This window comes from Sus scrofa, chromosome 11, assembly GCF_054392235.1.
Source record: "Sus scrofa isolate SSC_HxYL_T2T_F1_AM1 chromosome 11, Sscrofa_HxYL_maternal_Yorkshire_Landrace_v2.0, whole genome shotgun sequence".
NCBI lineage: Eukaryota > Metazoa > Chordata > Mammalia > Artiodactyla > Suidae > Sus > Sus scrofa.
The window spans coordinates 83,980,680-83,995,736 of NC_139393.1; the positions used below are offsets into that span (position 1 = coordinate 83,980,680).

The window sequence follows — 15,057 nt, forward strand, 5'->3', positions numbered from 1 at the left end:
CCGCTGTACCTGGCACTGCTTTGTTGTTCTGCCAGCCGGATTTACTCTGTCACCCCAAGGAATCAAAGACATAAAAAAAGAAAATCACAGAGCAATACCCCTCAGGGACAAAAGTGTAAAAATCTTCAGCAAAATATTAAGAAATTAAGTGCAGCAACATAGAAATGAGGCAACTTTGTAAATACACTAAGCATGAACATTGAATTGTACATTTTAATCAGGTGAACTTTGTGATACATAAGTTGTATCTCAAAAAGCTATTTTTTTTTAAATTGAGTGCATAAAATCTGGCACACAAATATATGTAACAGCTTAATTTGTAATTGGCTGTAGTTGGAAAACAAACTAGACATTCTTCAAAGGATAAGAGACACAAAGATTTTGAGACCAAACTTGTAGTTACCAAAGGGGGGACACAGAGTGGAAGGAATATGTTAGGAGGTTGGAATTAACACACACACATATATATACAATACTATATATAAAATAGGAGTAAAATACTACCATATACAAAATAGACAACTAACAAGGACCTACTGTATAGCACAGGGAAACACACTCAATACTCTTTAATACCCTATATGGGAAAAATAACCTGAAAAAGAACAAACGCATGTATGTGTATAACTGATTCACTTTGCTGTATACCTGAAACCAACACAACACTGTAAGTCAACTATAGTCCGATAAAATTTTTTAAAAAAACAAATAGTAATACGTCCATACAAAGGAAGGCTACTCATCATAAAACAATGAACTCTGGATGCTTCTAGCAATATGGGCCAATCTTAAATTAATTTCGCTAAGTGGAAGAAGCCAGAAGCAAGATGTGACATCTTGTAAGTTCCCGTGTATGTGACACTCTGGATAAGGCAAAACCATAGGGATGAAATTAGGACAGGTGTTGCCAGTCTGGGGATTGGGGAGGGCTTGAGTGGGTGTGAGGGGCAGCCCAAAGGGAAATTGGGGGTGGACACGTTGAGTTTGGCTTCACAGTGGAAGGAAGGTACCTGACTCCACGCACCTGTCAAACTCATAGAGTCATTCCTGAAAAACAAATTTCATTGCCTGCAAATAAAAATATACCACAACCTATGACATAGAGCCAAAGTAAGAAATATTACAGTCTGAAAAATTACATCATAGAGATAAAACAGTAAAATAAATTAAGGATCCAAGTTATGGAGGTAAAAAAAGATTCAACTATATGGAAGGAACCCAGATAAGAGCATACACAATAGAATAAGGGGTAGGATCCATGGGCGAAAACAAGGGAAAAACAGTTCCCTGCAATTTCAGGGAAGCTGATGAAATGAACCTCTGGCGGGCCAGTCAAGAGAGGGTACGGAAGAAGAGGGGGTGAAAGCAGAAACACAAAATTGAAACTAACTGAGAAGAAAACCCTTAAAAGAGAGAGAATTTTTTTAAAAATCAAAAGAAACTACTTATCGCTCTATGCAAACATATTTTTTAAAAATTTTAAAGTTGGATAACTTACTGAGAAGTGCAAGAAGAGCAAGTTCCATGAAGAAACAAAGAAAAATTCCATCCTAAAGTACCAGGCCTGGATGGTTTGCGGGAAAATGCTACCCAAACTTTAAAGTGCAGGGCATTCCAGCATTGTTCAAACTTTCACTGAAACAGTCCAGCAGCGTCTAGGAACCAGGGACGGTCCAGCCCGGAGATTTTGATTTCTCAGACACATTCCCGGATAAGAGCCGCGAGGGCCGCTGCCCGGCCTGGGGCCCACAAGCCAACCGTCCCCTGACCTTGCCACACCAGAGGTCAAGGAGGGCTGCTGAGGATGCAGGAGCCAGGCTGAAGGGGTGACCGCTGGCCAAATGGGCAACAGTGACAGAATCACAGCGACTGAATCTGCCTGGAAAACACTGATTTAATCAATGAGTGGAGTCATCGGGGGTGGGAGGGGAGCACGTTTGCCGCTATTAGATCCACTTGTGCCAACAGTGACTATATGCCCGCTTGCCCGGCCTTCTGGGTGTGTGTCTGCCGTCACTGACAGTGCTTCTTTTCCCTTTTCTGAGTGCTTGGAAAAGTATTACAAAGCGTTGGAAAAACGAAAGACTTAGAAGATGAAAAGCAAACACGATGATGTGGACAGAACAGTCTCGGAAACTTTGCTTAAGAGCTCAGCAGCCGAAGAGGCCACACATCATGCGTGAGTTGTAGCCGGGACGATGCCCGGCTGGCCTCATAGGAAGATTTCCCAACTTTGTCGGTGGACTCTGGAGTATTTTGCGGTGTTGGGCCCTGATGCCTGTGGTTTCCTTCAGAAGATTTCAGCATAAATGCAAAACAGCAAATGTGTGAAAATCGGGGCGTGTATTTGCCGTTCCTTGACCGACATAAACAAATTTTGAAAGAATAGACAGAAAGCAGTAATTATAACTGCCTACGGTCATTTCATTTCATTTTATTGTATTTTCTTTTTGGTGAAGGGACTGAAGAATTGGAGAAAGAAAAGAGGCAAGGACATTTTCAAAGGTCTGCCCGTGTATACATTTTTAAAAATATATTTTTGCTCAATAAAGGAAATACTCTCACTCTCGGCAAACTTCAGTCTCAAACAGATCAAGAATGAGAAAGTCAAAGAACACTTTAGAGTGCCTGAATGATGTCATTACAAGGATAATTGAAATAATACATTCCCAATTTTGTTCCCTATAGAAAAACATATGTTCTTTTTAGAGGTTGTACAGAATATTTACAAAAATTGAGTATTCATGAGACCACATAGAAAACCTTGTTGAATTTCAAAAGGCAGAAATTGTGCATGCCAAATACTCTGACCACAGGGAAATAAAATTAAGCTGTGTTCAAAGACAGATTTATATCCATAAAAGCTTTTATTATTAAACAAGGAGAAATGAAAATAAAAGAAAGCATTCAGTCCAGGAAGTTAATATAAGAAAAACAAAGCAGGAGGAAGGAAGTAATTTTTAAAAAAGAAAATTGCAGCAGAAATAGAATAAAACCAGATTTGATATACACATCCAAGAGCTTATACTTTGAGGGGAAAAAAAAAACTAATTAAAATGCCAAACATCTGGCAATCTCTTCCAGAAAAAAATGAGAAAAAATATACACATAAAATAAAGAGTGAGGAGCTAGATAGATAGAAGATTAATAATATGATAAACCCTTTTATAATTAAGATGTTAACTCTGCAATAACATATTTGGAAATCTTGCAGAAATGGATTTTTTTTTTTTTCAGGGAATGGTAATTTTCCACAATCTTTTGAAGATCAAGTATATTATCTAAATGTATAATGATTACCAAAAAAAATTTTTTTGAAGGATTATCAAAGCATTACTCCCAAAAAAGGTGCCAAGCCCAGATTTTTGGGGCAAAGCTCTTTCCAACTTTCAAGGAACAGATAATTACCATGCTGTGTAAACTGCTCCAGAGCCGAGGAAATTACAGGAAACTTCCAGTTCAATTCACAAAGCCAGCACAATTCTGATCCCAAAACCTGACAAAAGTGGCACAAAAAAGAAAATGACAGGCTATGAATAGGCTTATTAAAATTCTAAAGAAAATACTAGCAATTTCAGACCATGTCTATATTAAAATGATAATAGTTCATGATCAAGTAAAATTATTCAAGGAGCAGAAGGATATTTTAATACAATTTATCCCATTAATAGACTTTTTAAAAAACCATGTGATCACCTAAAAAAAATGCCCCCCAAAAATGCATCTGAGAAAATGACAAAGTCCATTCTTGGATTAAGGAAAAAGAAACAAGGGGGGAAAAAAATCTTTAGGAAGTGGTTTTTAGCCAATAAACCCCTTACATTAGGACTACCTGGGTGCCCATTTAAAATGTAGACATAGAGCCATTTCTGCCAAATGAGTCACCTATTGCCACAGTGATGCTGTGTAACAAGCCTCCCCACACTCAGTTGCTTAAATGTAAGGCTTTTCGTTTGTTTGTGGTCCAGGCTGGAATGTCGAGAGGCTCTGTTTCCCTAGATTTTGGCGGGGCTCCCTGGGTCAGGGGCTCAGCTGGCTGTGGGGTCTGGGGCAGTATAGTCACCCCTCCTCCAGGCCCACAGCCTGCCTGGGTGGCCTCTCACAGCCAAAGCTGAGAAGCAAGAGACCAGGCACCAACCAGCACTAAGACCCTCTGCGAGCTTTGCATCTTCTAACATCCCATTGGCCCACGCAAGTCACATGGTTAAACCCAGTGCCAAGGGGGCGGAGCATCCTTCATTCAAGTGTGCGCTCCAAAGGGTGTGCATAAGGGGAGCAAGAGTCAGGGCCAGATCTGTATTTTCCAAATTTTCTGCAATTTGTCACTTTCGAAATCTTTTTTTATTTAAAAAAAAAAAAAGTTATGACTTTAAGAAGCCTGGAGCACGTGCTGCCTTGGGGGAGACTCCAGCACAGACAGATGTTGGGCAGCGAGGTCTAATGTGGGGTCACAGGCAGGGAGGGTGTCTGGGAGTGACTGTAGGCATCTCTGTCCATCGAAAGCGAAAGGACAGAGGAGGAGGTGATGCTTAGGGTCAGAGATGCAGGTTGACGTGGGTGTTGCTTGGGGTCAACATTGAACTGGACCAAGACTTTGGAGCTGTGGCTGGCGGTGTTCTCCTGGACCAAGATAGCAGAAGGACTTCTCTTGTCCAGGTAGGACAGACGGGGAACTCTCGGTTCCGTGCAGGTGGACGGAGTGCGGTTGTGGAGTGTGGGCTGGTGCGGAGCAGCGGGCCTCCGGAAGACTCTGCAGCAGAGCAACCTCCGGAGGAAGCTCTGGGAAAGGGCCTCCCAGGGCTCACGTAGGCTGTGCCCGCTAAGAGGTGGAGGCGGGACCATGGGCCTGAATTAGTCCTGGTGGGGTCAGGAGCACACTTGCAATTCTCAGGAACCTTCCAGTTTGGGCAAGAAATTCTGCGGTCCCCTAGAGACAGTTGGCTGGGCAGGCAACTTGAGTAAAGGCCACAGACAAGGGGCAGACGCCTCAAAGCTGTCCCCAGCAGGGAGCCCCCAGGGTGCCAGGTGGGCCAGGAGCCTAGGTCTCTGCAGGGATGTCCACTTCCTGTGCCACCTTGGCCAGGCCTCCAACACTACCCTAGGTGTTGCTGGGAGATCATCTGTAGAGGTGGTTGCCAGCTACAATCAACTGCCTTAAGTACAGTGGATAATGTGGTGGGCCTCGCCCAATCAGCTGAAGGTTGAGAGCAAGTGCTGAGGTTGCCTTGAGGAGGAGGAAGTCCGCTGCAAGACCCAACCTCGCCTTCCGCTCGGGTTGGCAGCCTGCTGTGTGCCTGATGGATTTTGGACTCACCAGCCCTCACTGTCAAGCAAGCGGATTCCTTAAAATAAATCTGCCTCTATCTGTACCTATATCTGTCTGCCTACGTATCGCTACATCTGTACGTTGTCAGTATGTCTGTCTGTAGCGACATCCATAGAAATGGCCTCTTGATCCTGTTCCTGTGGAGAATCTGACTACACACGGAGGCTGAGGGACAAGCCTCACCTAGAAGGAAGGTCCAGTCCCGCACGGATCCAGGCGAAGAGGCCCCGCCCAGGCATGGCCGCACGAAGGGAGGGAAGCCTAAGGGGACTGGACGATGGTCACGGGACAAAGCAAAGGACAAGGCCTCGCATGGGAGAGACACAGCCGGTGGCCAAGCCCAGAGCTTCGGTGTAACCCTCCCAAGGTACAGGGACTCAGGAGAGTCCGCGCAGGGTCGCGAAACCCAGCGCTTACTTCCTCAGGGTCTCTCCGGTGGGTCCTGGCCATTTTCTCATGATATGGTCGTAACGGGGAAAAGCCTGGGTGTCGACGTGGGGGACACGGGGGTGGGGGCTGTCTGTGTTAGGGTCTGGAAGAGACCAAACCGATACGTGATATACACGTCTGTGTCTGGGAGCGCCAGCTCTGGTACAGCAGGATCGGTGGCATCTTGGGAGCATGGGGACACAGGTTCAAGCCCCTACTACGTGCAGTGGGTTAAGGATCCGGCGTGACTACAGGTGTGGCCTCGGTTGCAACTGCAGCTTGGATCTGATCCCTGGCCCAGGAACTCCATAGGCCGAGGGGCAGCCAAAAAAAGAAAAAGAAATTTGAAATAAATAAATAAATATCTGTCTCTGTAGCTACATATATCAGGAGCTGTATTTCCTATCGAATTTCTTCTTCTTTGGGAAACTTCAGTGTTTGCTCATAAAGCCCTCAGCTGCTTGGACGTGGGCCGCCCACATAGGGGAGAGGAGTCTGTTTTCCTGACCTGAGGGAAAGGTCACCCCATCTACAGAGCATCCTCTGGGTGACATCAGACCAGTGTTTGACCCAACAGCTGGGTTCCACAGCCCAGCCTACGACTGATTCCCTGGAATGTGGCTGCCTTCACCACGTAACCTGGGCAGGGCTTGGCTGTCTTATCTTTAAAATGGGAATCAAGGAGTTCTCTTCGTGGCTCAGCAGCAACGAACCCGACTAGTATCCATGAAGATGCAGGTTCCATCCCTGGCCTCGCTCAGTGGGTCAAAGATCCCATGTTGCCGTGAGCTATGGTGTAGGTTGCAGACTTGGCTCGGATCTGGCGTGGCTGTGGCTGTGGCTGTGGTGTCGGCCGGCAGCTGCAGCTCTGATTTGACCCCTCGCCTGGGAACCTTCATAAGCTGAAGTGCACCCCCCCAAAAAAAGGGAAAAAAAAATGTTTTTTTAATTAAGAAAAAAAATGAAATGGGAATCGCATGAGCTCCTTAGATCAAGTGTAGAGAGAACAAAGTAGGTGCCCAGGAAGCGACAGAACTGTCGCTGCCTCCTCGACTGCTGGGTGGGGGGCGCGGAGGTGGAGCAGGTGGGAGAAGAAAAGTGAGAGGAGGCTGAGCGCAGGCTCGGGAGGAAAAAGCAATTTCTCCCGCAACCCGAGGTGGTGGCAGCACAGACCCCCGGTCGGAAGGTGGGGCTCCCACTGCGATGTGCCCCTGGGGCCTGTCCCACTTTGTCACAATGGCACAAGCCACCAAGCCAGCACCCGATTGCGATCTGAGGCCGTGGGGCTCTGCCTGCAGAGGAGGGCTGCCGTCGGTGGAGCCAGGTAAGGCCGAGGCTCTGTCCCCACGGGTCCCTCTCCCGGGACGCACACAGGCCTCCTTGTTAGTGCCTCACGTGCCTGGCAGCAGAGAGGGCGGGTCAAACCCAAATTCATCTAGGAACAACCAGGTGACTGAGGCCGTGTTTTCCCAGGCAAGTCGGTCTGCGAGGCTGAAATCGTCACAGCCTGTCCAGGTCCCTGTGGAGGAAAACCAGGAGAATTCATAAAGCGACTAACACATAAAATAAGAAATAAAACATCAATCTCAGCTCCTCCAACGGCATCAAAGTCCAGGTAGGGCTGAATCGCTGGGGCGACACACAGCCTGAGACGCCCAGCGTGTTATGATGTGTGACTTAGGTCACGGCTGACCACGTGCCAGGGCTGTGCCCGTTAGAGCAAGCAGGGCAGCGTCACGTGTCTTTGCCCTCCTGTAACTGCTTTCGCTTAAAGACTTACTCGGCCCCTCCAGGAATAAGCCGCCCACCTTCTTGCTGGACTACTTCAAGTGCACGCGGGTGGGTACAGATGTGTCCTGGGTACATTTTCGCTGCTTCAGTTGAGGACAGAAACGGAAAACTCCCTTCTTTCCGTGGCTGCAGCCAAAGGCTTCCCTTGGCTCTTCGCTCTCTGGATGTTCCATCTGATTAGAGTGTCATCCTGTGCTCTAACAAAATCATCCATCAGCGGGATGAAAGGGTCGCCACGAGACGTTCAGAGGACTCATCTCAGGGCCCAGACACGGGGTCTTTCCTCCTCTGGTTAGTTGAAAACAATTCTTGAAAAAACATTTCAAAAAGAAACTTTTTTTTGTTCCCAGCGATTTCAAACAGGATGTTATTACTGCTTGTTCTATTACATTAGAAAACCTTTATTGAAACCACCTTTCCCCGGCCTTTCAAATAGAGAGGCGTGGAGCGAGTCTGGCAAACGCAAGAATCCCGCCGTAATGCTGAACAGAAATGCCATGTGCATCTGTAACATGAGGCGTGCCGGTGGGTTTTGAGAATCCCACCCTCCTTCTTCACTTTTTCTCTTGGTTTCATGGAAAAATAAGCCTTTAATCAAATGGAGACTTATCTTCAAACCCGTGGAATTCCTGTAGCAAAAGGGGAGATTGACTCACCGTTAACCAGAGAGTTTCCACCTTTGATTCCGGGCAGTTCGGCATCCAAATTTGCTTTATTAGATTCTCCACTTGGTACCTGTGGTCAACAAGGACTAACTGAATTAACTCATTTCTAAATCAGGACGTCAGACCGCAGGACATGGCTCTGATTAGGCTGCAGGGGGCCAGGGAGCAAAAGGCAGCCACGGTCCCTGTGCTCTGAGACGTCACCTGAACAGACTCATTTACTTGTCAGTATCTGCCCTGGGTGTCGGGCTCCAGCCCTGACCTTAGCGTCTGCTATAGTGAGAGAGTTAAGCCACTTTGTCAGTAATCACTTACCTACGACAGTGTCGAATAGCAAACCACCACACTGACAGCGAACGGCACACACGGGGTTATTTGCCTCACAGTCCTGTGGGGTTCAGCAGGTCGGGGCTCGTCTGGGCTGGCCCGGGCTGGCACACTCATGGGGTCAGTCTGGAGGGTTCCGCTGACCTTGGCGGTACTTAACCACGTGTCTGGGGGGCAGCTGGATGTTGGCTGACCCAGGGCGGCCTCGATCAGGATGATGGTGGTAGCTCACCTCTGCCACACGTGCCCCGCCCCCTCCGGAAAGCCAGCTCGGCAGGGTTTCCGGCTCACGCAGCGGCAGCCAGGGCCAGGGCAGCGCCCGCCGGGCAAATGCCTCTCGCGCTCTGCGGAAGGTCGATGGAGGCTGCCATCCCATTGGCCCAGGGAGGTCACGTGGTCAACTGAGCGTGCGTGGGAGGGGTGTGCCAGGTGAACCGGCAAAAGGCCTGGAACTGGGGACGGTGGAGAACTGGGCCGTCTCTGCCACCTGACACACTCAGGGATGCAGCCGAGCTCGAGGGAAGAGCAGAGTGGTGGCAGGGATGCGAGGGGCGTGCCCTCGGGCTCTCCCATCAGGAAAGGCTTCCTGGTGGCGGTCACCGAGTCAGACACACTCTGTCACAGCAGAGACGTCATCCTCAGAAACAGCGCTCTCTCTGGAATCTTAAACGGCAGGGCCCCCAGAGTCCCCCCCGCTCGCACCCGGCACTGGGACCTTGGGGCCCTCAGGGGCCCAGTTTTCCTCCTGTTTCACCCTCAGCTCCCTCTGCGGCACCTGGCCAGCCAACCGCCAGCTCGGGATGGACAGCAGCCGCCCCTGGAGAAAACGCAGAGAGCAGGCTGGGGCCGTTAGTGACCGCCGGTCTCCAGCCTCAGCTTGACCGTTTCCTCTCGGCTGGTCGGGTCCCTGCTGGCCTCAAATGCTTGCGGAAAACGCTCACCCCACCCGGCAACTCCAGCCAGCCCCTCAGTCTCGTGAGCTGGTGAGGAGTGAGCCATCTGCATCAGCGGCTGCAACACCTCACACCACCCACAAAATCCAGCAGCTCCCCTCTTCCATCCCCCCCCTCCCTCCCCACCCGACCTCGGGCACATGGGCCTCCATGGACACAGACGCCACTGTCCATCCCGGGTCCGTCTGGCTGCGGGGTCCGCACGGATTTTCAGTCCTCCGACAGGCTCTTCCCTGCCCCAGAGCCTGCAGGTTCCGCATGCGGTTTCCAATAACCTAAGTGAGAGGGTGAGAGTGTGTCTGTGACCTCCTTGGTCTGTCTTTGCACAGAGACCCTTGTGGCGCGTCAAATCACATTCCCTAAAACACACGCAGTCCTGACCACAGGTACTCAGGGGCTCAACCTTATTCGGAAATAGGATGTAATCGGTTAAGAAGTTCCACTAGCGCAGGTGGGTCCCAACCCACCAGGACGGCTGTCCTTGCAGAAGACAGAGAGACACGAGAGAGAAAGCCATGTGCAGACAGGGGCTGCGGTGACACACCTACAGCCCGGAACACCCAGGCTGCGGCGACACTAGCAGTTAGATGGGGGAGGAAGGTTCCCACCCAAAGCCCAGGGGGGTCTAGACACCTCGATCTTGGACCTCTGGGGAATACAAGTCTGGCATTTTGCGCCTTCTGGCTTGTGGCACCTGGTTACGGCAGCCCCAGGAAACTAACCCCATACTCCCAGGAGGAGCCAAAGAGTTGCGAGGAATTAAAGATGCCTTTTAAGTCAGAGCACAGCGCTCCTCTTCTCACCCCCACCCGGCTCCCGCCTCGGGCCCCTCATCCAACCCCAACTCCGGATGCACAGTCCAGGGTCAGAGAAGGAAGCCACACCTGCTGCAGGAGGCATAACTGCCCAGAGACAGTTGCCTCTGTCCGTTCCCGCTCCATCAGCACCACACCCACCACCACCCCACCCCACCCCCGGCCTCTGCCTGCATCAGCCTCGCTTACACCAGCCACGTCTCCACTCAGCGAACCCTTAGAGGCGGCCCTGCCATCTCCAACCTCCAAGGAAGTCTGTCTCTTGCGGGAGAGCATGTGTTGTCGAAAATGTTGGTTTTTGTGTTGAGCTGAAATTCAGTGACCACGCTTAAGCTTCTCGAACAGTCTAAATTCCGCTCCTTTTCCAATACACAGGAGCATGTTGAAAAATCCCAATCTTGGAAATCAGCCCTGAGAAAATTCTTCATGAGACAAAAAATGGCCTTGGGCTCCTTTATTTCCAGAAATCTCCTTGGACACCTCGGCTTTGAGTTCAGCACAAGCTTTGTAGCTCACTAGACTCCAAAGCAGCAACAGATACATTTCTCGGCAAGAACGGCAAACACTGGTGTTTCCATTCCCAGTCAATGAATGAAAAGAATGAAAGCCCAGCTTCTCAAAACACTTTTCACAGAATGGCTGAAAAAAAAAAATGGGTGCCGTGTTTAATGACATTGAAAGAAAATAGAATGGCTCTATGTTCAGCTTACTAAGATGGAATGCAGGAAAATATGTACTTTTTTGTTTTAGTGTCACCATTCCTTACGTCCGAACACACAGAATAAAATTTTTAATGTCTAAGATGGTTACTCGACCCTGATGAACGCAGAGAGGCCTGTATAATATAGGAATATACTCTTCTGCCACGCTTAACACCTGCTCTGAATCCAGAAGACACAAGTGGCTTCAATACCTGACAGGTTCACAACGTCCTACATTCCACACAGAGGAAGCATCTATCACACCAACTTTAGTTCCACATTCACTATCCTACTATGTCTCCAGAAGGTAATTTCCAAATATTGCCCTTCTGGCAAGAAAGCTTATTCAGGGATCCCGTGCCCTAAAATAAAGAAAGTCTGTTGCAGGTGCATTTGATAAGCAGCGACATCCGTGACACTGCAAGAAATCCGGCCGCCGAAGGAGAGTATAAACTCCTTTCAAACGTGGAGCAGGGTGCCGGCTAGCAGGGCCGTAGCACCGTTCCAGCAGCGCACCCTTCTCGGAGCAGTGACAAATTTGAGGCTATTTCTCCACTTCTGCCACTTTGCTCTGCTCTCTGTCTACACTGGCTTTAAGAGAACTGAGTGGCTCAAATCCCCTACACTCCATCTATCCTGAAAAGTAGGCAAGAGGATATTATGAAGGGAAAATGGCACACTTCACCCCCTCCCGTCTAACTGCTGGATGGAGGCTTGTGTGTTCAGGATCTGGGGTGCTGCAGACCCCAGAACCCTGCCCCCAGCCCCACATGGTAACCCTCATTATAGGAGGAGGGAAGAAATGACAGAGACCAGACCTCGAAATATGGACAGAAATGAGACTGGCCTTCTCCTCCCCGCTTAAAGAAACATGCATTTTCAAGTAAAATCTCCTATAAGTGCTACCGCTAGTCTGAGCTTTTCAAAGATGAAGCGATGTTTTCTAGTCAGCTGTATTCTGTATCTCGTATTGGAAGCCCAAGCCCCTGGGGACCGGAAAGGTGGAGAGCTGGGACCCTTATGTGGGTAACTCAAAAGAGGAAATAAAATCCCCCTCTGCCACAAATTGCCCAGACATTCAGCAGCAAGAGAAAGGTGTCTTCTGAAATAGCCAGGAAATTGACACGCATTTCCTTCTCCCATTTGCCAGTAAAGATCTGGCTAGACTGGGCTCCAACCGTCAGTTTTTCATCCTGTATTAAAATAGAACACATTGACACAAACAGACGACTGTCTGGGAATGAAGGAAGACGCTGTCTCCTTTGAAGCTGTCGGGAAGTCGGTTCAATAATTGAAACAGCAGAGCTCCAACTGTCCCACCTCTGCTGGTTCGTCAATAGACGCAGGGAGCCCGGGAGTTGACCGGTCTTTTTAAAGCCCTGCGGATCGTGCTATGCCCGTTCATCCTTTCTTACCCATGTGTAGATTTCCAGCTCCATCTTTCCGGGGAGCGGGGGGGGGGGGGGTTCATACAGAACCCCACGTGTGGATTAACAGTAAACTTTTCTCTGCGATCAGGATTCCCTCCCCTGACCGGCTCTTGGGGTCACTGAAGATGCTTTTCTCACGGGAGGCAGCCAAGCTCCACTGCCCCCCCCAACACCTGAGTGTTTGCTTTAATTTTCTCATTGGAGGTGTTTCCCCTTAAAACCAAACAACCCTGCATGGATACAATGAATACCTCCTATGAAAGGGAGCGAATGGTATCACAGGCTGCAGCAGAGACACACTATAGGGATTCAGACAAAAACGAGGAAGCGGCATCTGGCTGTGAAAGGACTTCATCGTGCAGCTCTCGAGCCTCTTCAATCAGAAGAAGCTGAGGCTGCAAGTTGTCACAGCCACCAGGTTGGTCCCATGGGTTCAGTGCGTCTGCTGTGTTCTTTGTCTACACTGAGTGCTAAGTGGGTTAGGACACGCGATGAGGCTTGGGGGCCAAGGTGTCCGCTGAGCTTGGGGGCTCAGGCATCCCCACCAGGCACAGAAGCCTTCTCTCATCCTGAATCTGAAACTGGAGCTGGGGACCAAGCGGACAGAGATCAGCGTTACGGTGGGGGGCGGGGCGAGGGCGGGGCTTCCTCCCAGACCAGCAAGGACCGCCCCCTGGGACCGCAGGGCCTGCCCCTCGTGCAGGGAGCTGGCGTGAGAAAAAGGAAGGACCGGAGGCTGTAAGTGCCTGATACGACTTTCAAATGAGGGCGCTAAAACTATCTTGAAAGGAAACAGGTCAAGCTAAAGCAACTAATTCGTTATTCTGAAAATGTGAGCAAGACCTCGGGGCTCGCTGCAGTGCGTTCAGCCCCACGCAGCTCCTAAACCAAGATCCGCTGCCCCCGTGACTTCGCCTGGATTGCACCGCGCGCAGCATCCACCTCCCAGCGCTGGGTAAGGAAGCGTCTGGAAGGGCTGGCCAGACTCAGAAACCACACCCATGCTTTCCAGGGCCCTCGTGCTACCGGAGAAAAAGAACTTCAGACAGAAGGGTGGATTTAACGTTTCACTGAGGCTTGTCCTCCGGGCGGTCTCCATGTCAAGAGCTGAGGCAGCACCAGACAGGACCGGGGTCCACGCCCCTCTTCCTCGAGCGGGGAGCCTGGCCTGTGCTGCCGCCACACCCGTCTCATGCAGGGGCCATGAGAACCCAAGTCCAAGGTCTACGCCGGCCCCTGACACGTCTGACGTTTCACATCACAGAACTATAAAATCCTAAAAGTCATTCTGCAGCGGTGCCAACCAGCAGAGACATGCGCGTCCCCGTCCATGTCATCCTGTGTTTGATCAGAGATGAAAGCAGCCCGTTTGAAAAGCAAGGGCATTAACACATCTGATTCTGGGACGTACTGAAGACGGCAACGCCTGGCAGAGATCAAGGGGAAAGACGGACCAGGCAGGGGGAGAAGCTTTGAGGAGGAGAATCAAGCCTAAGGGATCCTGGCGAGGCCTCCACCAGCGGGGCCATTTCCAGGGCTGTGACCTATTATAGAATCTGGGATTCGGGGCTGAAAGGACCTAGCGGTCATCCCGGGCAAGCCCTGTCTTCACGCGTCCGGAACGTGACCTCTGAAAAGACGCAAGGCTGTCGGGTTTTAAATGTACACGCGCGTGGGGGAGAAATTAGAAAAATGAGTTTCTGCTTCACTGGCTCTGAAATACATGTATTTCCTTGTTGTTTCTTTATTGTGTGACACCCCATTTTTTAGAACCCTTTGATTTGAAATCATTTTCTTTTTTTTTTCTTTTTGTCTTTTTTAGGCCCGCACCCACAGCATATGGAGGCTCCCAGGCTAGGGGTCGAATCAGAGCTACAGCTGCCGGCCTCCACCACAGCCACAGTAATGCCAGATCCCAGCCGCGTCTGTGACTCACACCATAGCTCACAGCAACGCTAGATTCCTAACCCACTGAGCGAGGCCAGGGATCGAACCCGCCACCTCATGGTTCCTAGTTGGACTCGTTTCCACTGCGCCACGTCAGGAACTCCTGAAATCGTTTTCCGTTTCAGAAAATGAATTGCTGATATCTGCAGGAACTGACCTTGTCACCACACCGCTGGTCTACACCGTGTCCTGGGCACTGTGTTCTTGTTTGTGTTTCTCAATAAAGTAATTAGAAGGAATGGCTTTCCTTGGTGCATGATTTTAAAAATAAATGGATTTTAAAACTCCTGAGTAAGTGGTCTGGAAGCCCAGATCTGTGGGGACTTAGATATTCAAGATTTTATTTGTTTTTCAGATTACAAAATGGCAGGTTTCCAAGGTAACCCAGTTAGGCTTTTAGTTATGTCAGGAGGGAAAGAACGAGAAGAAAAGGGTTCTCGGACCTGTAAGGACTCACCACAGGCTTTCCCAACCTGGCACCGCTGACATACTGGGTCAGAGCACCTGCGGTTGTGGTGGGGACGGCCCTGCGCGCTGCGGGAGGTCTGGCCGCCTCCCTGGTCCCACCCCGAGGCACCCGGATGCACCTTCCCTCCAGTGTGGCAACCAGAATGTCTCCAGACATTGCTGAAGTGTTCCCTGGGGAGTCGCCCCTGGGTGAGAACACCTGCCC

At 49.9% G+C, this 15,057-nt stretch overlaps 1 long non-coding RNA gene across 1 annotated transcript in view; it reads right to left on the bottom strand.

The window, feature by feature from the left end:
* Positions 1-3,496, bottom strand: part of LOC106505361 (uncharacterized) — a 28,960-nt gene extending 25,464 nt beyond the window's left edge. The window contains exon 1 of the long non-coding RNA XR_014819953.1: positions 3,409-3,496. This is a non-coding gene — a long non-coding RNA (uncharacterized LOC106505361). The remainder of the gene's footprint in view (positions 1-3,408) is intronic.
* Positions 3,497-15,057: the final 11,561 nt, after the last annotated feature.